Source organism: Urocampus carinirostris, chromosome 12 (assembly GCF_059441175.1).
Source record: "Urocampus carinirostris isolate Australia breed hairy pipefish chromosome 12, RoL_Ucar_1.0, whole genome shotgun sequence".
NCBI classification, from domain to species: Eukaryota; Metazoa; Chordata; class Actinopteri; order Syngnathiformes; family Syngnathidae; genus Urocampus; species Urocampus carinirostris.
Window position 1 is genome coordinate 1,895,840 of NC_142360.1, and position 7,485 is coordinate 1,903,324.

Consider the following 7,485-nt stretch of genomic DNA (forward strand, 5'->3'; position numbering starts at 1 on the left):
GGTCGGTAGAATGGGAAAGAAAAGTAAGGGGGAGGGGTACAGAGACGACCCCCCACTTTTCCCATTGTCCTTTTTCAAAAAAAGGACGGATCCCTCTGTGGTTATATAAAATAAAATAAGGTTTAAGTAAACTGCATGGCTTCATAAAAAAGTGTACACGGTCTAAAATTAAACTAATTTTTTGTGGGCCCACTCTGTCTTGTCAAATGTTTTATGTTTGTTCAATGTGTAAATGTTTGTATTCTTTCCTATATTCTTATTCTTCTTGTCTTATATGTTTGAGCTAGCTTTTTAATCGGCCCACGTAACTGAAAAGAAAAAAAAATAGAAAAATACGAAGGAACATTGCCGCAAACGAGAGAGCGCGTGCATTTTTTAAAAAAAGAGAAAAAAAAAAGGAAGCGAATTTAAGTGCACATTGCAACGAGAGAAACGTTTTTTTTAAACAGTAAGACCGTTAAAAAAATGTTGGTTTTGGGTGGAACCGAGAGCACATCGCGTTAGGAATCGAAAACGTTCGTTTTTTGGGAAATCGGCGTTTGACGCTAACGGTGTACAACATAACGCCTGCGGGCCTAAGGGGTTCCAAAAAATATTTTTTTCGGTCCAAATTTTTTTTGTTTTTTTTCAATTGGAAAACGATAAATTTAGGAGTGATAAGTTTAGAGAACTTATGTTTGAGTTATTTTAGATGCGTTAAATGAAGTTAATGCCAGAATAACACTTACTAAAGATACAATAACAAAAATAAAGATAGAATATTCCGGTTTTCAGTTCTAAATTAGAAAATTAAGGACTGTAAAGACGGGGGAAGTATCAAATTGAGCAAATTGGAATGGATAAAAGTTATTGCCAAATTAATACAAAACAATAAAAAAAAAAAAAATTTATTCGATGAATTTTTTTTTGTTTCTTGATTTTTTTTTATGTATTTGGGTTTGTGTATTCTCAACTTTGAATATTTTTTTTATATATATAAATCAAGGATTACAAGAATAGAAAGAAAATTCTGTTTGGTTAATTAACTTTTTATGAAACTAGGGTTGTTGTTTTTTTTTGTTTTTCTCTTTTTGGTTAAAGGAAGAAAATGGGTCAGACCAATAGGAAGTTGTTAGGTGATCCAGATGTGAAATTTATGAGTGGAAGGGACAGTGAAAGTTCCAAGTTTTTGAAGAAAGGTTTTAAAGGAAGTAGGCACGAAGATCAGATTGAAGGCTGAATTAGTTCACGAAAGGAAAGAAAAGATGAGGAAAGGAAGAGACACAAGATGTGGACTGATCAGAGCGAAAAAAGAAGAAAGGATAATGCAAGTAAATAAGAGTTGGTAGAAGGAAGTGGAATACAAGTAAGAGAAGGAATGTAAAAGGGAAAAGTTATTTAAAGAAAAAAAATAATTCGCTGAAAATTGGATATGAAAAACTTAAGACAAAAGTATGAAAAACATCACATTAGTGTTTTTGGAGTTCCTCTAGGGTCTTGAAAAACACTATATAAATGCAAACCATTTATAATAGATTAGAATATACCTTTACCGACATAGTTACAAAATGGGTTAACATATTGTGACTGACAATAAAATTTGGCATAACAATCCATCTTCAGAGTAAGGTAAAGGAACAGAGAAGTAAGGTTATAGTCATAATTGATACAATATTTACACAAAAATAATTGCACGTAAGATGTTACATACAATTGAGATTTGTGTAAATTAACAAAAAATATTTAAAGGATGAAAATCTATTTGAAGGCAAATGATATAGATATACTATCGAACACTACACTATTTCGTTGCCATAATGGAAAATATTATAGACTATAGAAAAATAGTTGGAACCATCATGAAAACACTACAAAGGACCTAAGGTAAATTTTGATTTTACAGCAAAAGTGTTGCACTAACAATGTTTTGAGTTCTAGAATTTTGGTTCTTGTCTCATTTGGACTCAACAACCCGCTGAGGAGAAAATGGGAGAAAATGGGATCAGCGAAAGGTAGCACAAATAACATGATGAAGATATTCCATGTGATGAACAATGGTAAGTGAAAAACCAATTTTTATGATATTAAAGGAATATGTCATCAATGAAGGTGTTACAGGTGAGAACCAGAAAAGTTTTGTGTTCATATTCGGCCGGTATGAACCATAACTAGATCTCATCCTATCAGCTACACCGCTTGTCCTCAATGGGGTATCAAGAATGTTGGAGTCCATCACAGCGACCATCGAGCAGCGATTGGAGGACACCCTGAACTGGTTGCAAGCCAATTGCAGGGCACACAAAGATAGACAATTCACTAGCTCATTCACACATAGGGATAATTTGGACCAGCCAGTCCACCTGAAATGCATGTTTTTGAAAGAGGTAAGTGATCCGGATAGCCGGACGGAAACAATGAGATCATGCAGGCTCCGCACAAGAGCCAGTGGCTGGCTTGGAACACACACACCTGTTCCCAGGTCCTTAATAATGCAGTACACGTGCTGGCCACTGCGCCACCGTGCTGCACACACATATATAATATATATATATGAAACAATTTTAATACTGAACTATCAATAATGATAATATGATAGGGATTTTGAATTCCCTGTACTAGCTTGCTAAAAGATTTATAGATCTTGGGAGAGATCTAATAACCCCTGAAATTAAGTGATACAAAGATATCTGCGTATTCATTCAGTTTTGATCATCAAATTATTAATTTATTTTCTGCATTTGTTGATGGTAATTGCAAATAACAGGCTTGTCTTTTTTCCATTTTTCTACTTTCTGTACTTCTCTCTTTAACATCTTAGTACAACATAATTCGTGATATCAATCATCAAAGCAAATGAGCCGTAAAAGCAAGCTCTCTTTGATGAATTGAACAAGGAAAAAAGCCGTTTGTCTAATAAAAAGACTGACCTTCACTCGACAAGAATTACCAACAACAATGACGTAATCTCGAAGCGATGAGATCTCGTTAGCTAAGATCGGCGTGCAGGAAAATAAAACTCGTATAACAAAACCAAATTAACGATTAGGCTTGTAATGTGTTAAATCTTTGTTAAAGAGTAACTAAATGATAATGACAATTTAAAGGGAAAAAAGTTGCGTCCCCAGCATAAATGACGTGGGGAAATGAAAACAATGAGTGTATAATACAAGATAACTATACAGAATAGTTTAAAAAGAAAGAATATTTGAGTAACAGAACTAATCATTTTTGTTGAATATGCGAATAGCAAAAGGGTAATAACTTTAAGACATGTAGTTTTGCTCCTGATAAAGCAGGGACGAAAAAAGCAATGAAGATGACTGGAAAAACGTCCATAATTTTAGTGTTCATCTTCTCGTTCGTAAATGGACAAATTCAAAAGAGGCGTAATATGTAAAGGTTATTTCCTTAGTTGTTCTCGTATTCAATAATAGATTACTCTCAATAGGTCATTTGAACCATTTCAAATAATCAAAATTTTGAAAGAAGTTTGAAAATGACGACAAATTAACACAGAAAAGAAGAATTCGAGACTAGAAATCATTAATAACGTAGCTGAAGCTATTTCAGTCACTGAATCTATTTTTTTCTTTTAAACAGGAAAAAAAAGAAACAAGTATGAAGTCGGACCAGATCGTTAATTTGTTTAGCTTTAATCACAAGGGATCTCGAAAGGCTGCTTAGAACGAAGACTAGTGCGTAGAAACAAAGATTGTTGCGCAAAATAAAAGATAATGAATAAACAAAATAGATACACTCAACAAGATAATTCATAAGTGACAAGTATGTATGGCTCTATATTGAATCAATAAAAGATTGATTATGGTTACAGAGAGAAGAAAATACAATTAGAGAAGTTATGACATTAAATTGGATTTGGCATTTTTTTGAGAATTTTTTGTTGATCTTTTGAGATTTCTGATGTTTAGTGTGAGAATTTGGAATTTTGACAAATTTAGCCCAAAGGAAATTGGGAGGACAATTGATTACACACTGAATTTTTTTTAGATTGAGTGTTACAATTGACAAATGATAAACAAATGTGTAACAAATACTGACTTTTGGTTAAGTTAAAAGGAAACGGTTTCTATGGAAGAGCATTTTTAGAAGACAATGAGAAACTGATCAATCTTGAAGAGGGTCATAGGAAATAACGGATTAGTTGATTTTGAGACATATCGGGCTAATTTAAGAATAATTGCATGGGAAATAAATGAATAGAAATTGATTAAACTAAGATAATGTCTACTAGTAGTTAAATTTAGAGAAAAATTTAAGACATTGAATAATGCGGCCAATTTACTAAAAAATCCCACTACGGATGCACAATGGAATTAGCGAGACTCTTAAATGCCAGTGAATTCCACAAAAAGACTCTTTCTTTTTGAAAGTCCATTTACTCTTCAAAGGACATACCACCCTGTCAAAAAGAAATCATGGACAAAAATCATTTGCTGAAAGAGCCAAAGACACCAGTCATCCATTATCTGCGCCGCTTATCAACAGCGAGGCCAAGGGAGTGAGATGGAGCACATCCCAGCTACGCTCATCAACAACGACATCAAGGGAGTGATGGGGCACATCCCAACTGCTTTTCAGACAGCGGTCGTTACCAGTGAAATTGACAAAAAAGTCAATAAAGTCATTTTGTGTTTGACATGGACACATTTTTGAAAAACTATTTTTGATGGGCCAAAAGCAACATTCAAATGGTGAATGAAATGTGGAATAAGCAAATCAAAAGACTGAAAGACAACAACTTTCAAGAATACGTCTGCTTGAAGTTATATAGAGTCTTGTTAATACAAAGTGTAAATGTATTTGAGGAAGATTGATAAATTCATCTTGCAAATTTATAAATGTGTCTGATTTCACTCCTATTCATAGATTGTGAACTTAGGTTTTAACTCAGGGGGGAACATTGAGACATTCCGTAAAATATAAGTTAAAACCTAGTTTTTTCCGAAATTGATGAAAAATTGTCTTCTGAATAAGCTCTCCATATAACTGTTTTTTGAGATTCAAATTACGAAATTTGGACGGATAGAAAAATTTTACAGAAAAAATGTTGTAATATAACAAAATTTACAATGTTTATCAAATTGATTAACAAAAATCAATGAAAATAACCATTCACCATTAGAAAATCGCCCACATTGAGAACATTTTTGGATGGTATTTTTTCATTTTTTGGCAAAATCATTCACTTTGAGCGTGAATTACCTGCTTTCTTTGCAAAATACTGTTATTTTGAACAAATTTACTTACTGAAAAGATCATATATAGGTTATAATTTTTACAAAAGGCAAAACAAAGGGTGAATCATAACAATAAAAACGTCTTTTCTTGGGTTAAACTGATAATTTAACAATCTATCCTGGTCATCTGCCTCGAGGGGAATGGCCAACAGCAGGATAACACATTGAAAATCAAAAGAAAATGCAAATAAAAAGTGCATACAAATGTTTTTTCTCGAATGTGATCAATCTACAAAAGAGAAAACACTCAAATCAGGGTAAATGATTCTGACAAGGATAATGGTTAAACTGATTCAGTGACTGGATTTAGTGAAAAAGCAAAATTTGAAATTTAGAACTGACAATTTAAAAAATAAATTGTTTATCTTCTAGTTAGAATTTTGGGATAAAATGCTCAAAATGGATAGGGCATCTTATAGTGGGGATTTTGATTTTCACTTAAAATAAATATAAAGACAACTTGAGAAAATATACAAATCTATAAATGAATTTTTTTTTTAATTTGTTTTGAGCCATGAAGTCTCAATAGGGGGGAGAGTAAATTATGGATAGCACAATCTAATTAATTAATAAAAAAAAAAATAAGTCCTGACTATCCTTTTTTCCCCAACTACAGCTTTCCCTGAATATCCAGTTCTATGGTATTGATTTATGCTTCTCATCCATACAGAAGGTGACCCCTGCTGATCAGATGATGGAGTTCTGTCAGCCCACAGGGAGCGTCAAACCTAACTTTTCTTCCCAAGGGCAGCGGTCAGGACTCTGGGGAGTGTGCTAGCACTCGCGCCATCAACTGTGTCTCCTACACACGTCCGCCTCGACGCAGGAGGCTGTTGTCATCTCAGGGAAGAAGCTAACTTGCCAGATCCGAAAAGAGGAGCAATCCAATGTTGACAACTGGATGGTGTCATCTCATCTACAAGCAACACATCATCATCACGCCAGGAGGTGTGGGGATCCTTATGATGCCCATGCTCATGAAAAACTGCATCAAAAGCTGCCAAGAGTGCCCTAATCTATTCTTCCGAAAGAATAGGCATTAGATTCTACAATGATATCTAGAGAAATGGTCGTAAAAGTACCAAAATAAGAATCCTAACAACTGTGGGAAGAAACGAGATTAGGTTTAATTTCTTCTATCGTTATGTTGAAAATTTTGGACTTTACGGACTGCTTTGTTACATTGGTATCAGTTCCCATACACCGAATTTAAATGGACTTAGACAACATTGTCTAAAAGGACTCATCCCTACCAATAAAGGGAAACCTCTCTATTGCACACGCGAAGATCTGAGCGGGTAAGCTAATCGAGTCCCGTTCACCAAGTCATTCAGGCCCTGTGGAGACCAACGCACAGGCAGGGTTCTTTGTTTTGTGTTTTTAACCATCGCTCATTACTACTACTACGTTTTCTAGCATAAGAAACACTCTCGACCTCATGGAAATGAGGTGGGAGGAGGGGAATTTTTTCCTTTACGAAGGTTTTTCGCCCCTCCACGAAACTACTAACCTGTTGTATTTCTTAATGACGTGTTAACTTGAAAATCTCTGGTATTACTGATATCCTTCGAAATCCACAACAGGGGGGAAATGTCAAAGCTAATCATATTTAGTTAATTGTGTATTTCTCTGTCTACTATGTTACAAATAATCCTGATGAGTTTGACCTGTATTACAACTCGTTTTCTGCTGTACCATTTTTTATCCGAAAGACATATGTATGACGTCATCGGTCATTACTACGCATGTGCGAACTTTGAACCGTAGACGTATGTGTGACGTCACTGATACTTTCTGCGCATGCGCACGCTTTTGAACAAAACTTGTTTGCAACGCGGGAAACTTGTGAGACGGTGAGACTTTTTGAATCCGTCTGCCCACTGCAGTGAATAAATTCTAAAACTACATTTGCCTCTCTTACTGATCACTCCAGTTTAACCTATTACGAAAATATTAACCCTAACACTTCTTACTACCAATTTTCGAACATATTATGTAACGTTATTTTGTTGTTAAAAATATTGTTTTTGTTCTGTTTTTATTTTGATGTTCGAGTAAAGTTTTCATTTATTCATTCATTCATTGTGTTGAGGCACAGAAGGGTAGTCTTTATTATTAAGATTTAAATGGAAAAAACTGTTAACAGCCAGAAACGCCAGAAAGGCATACAGAGCAGTTTTATGGGGTAAGAAGTGGGTTGGGTGGACCTATGCAGTGTTCATTTTACCTCTGAAAAGTGATGGGTCCC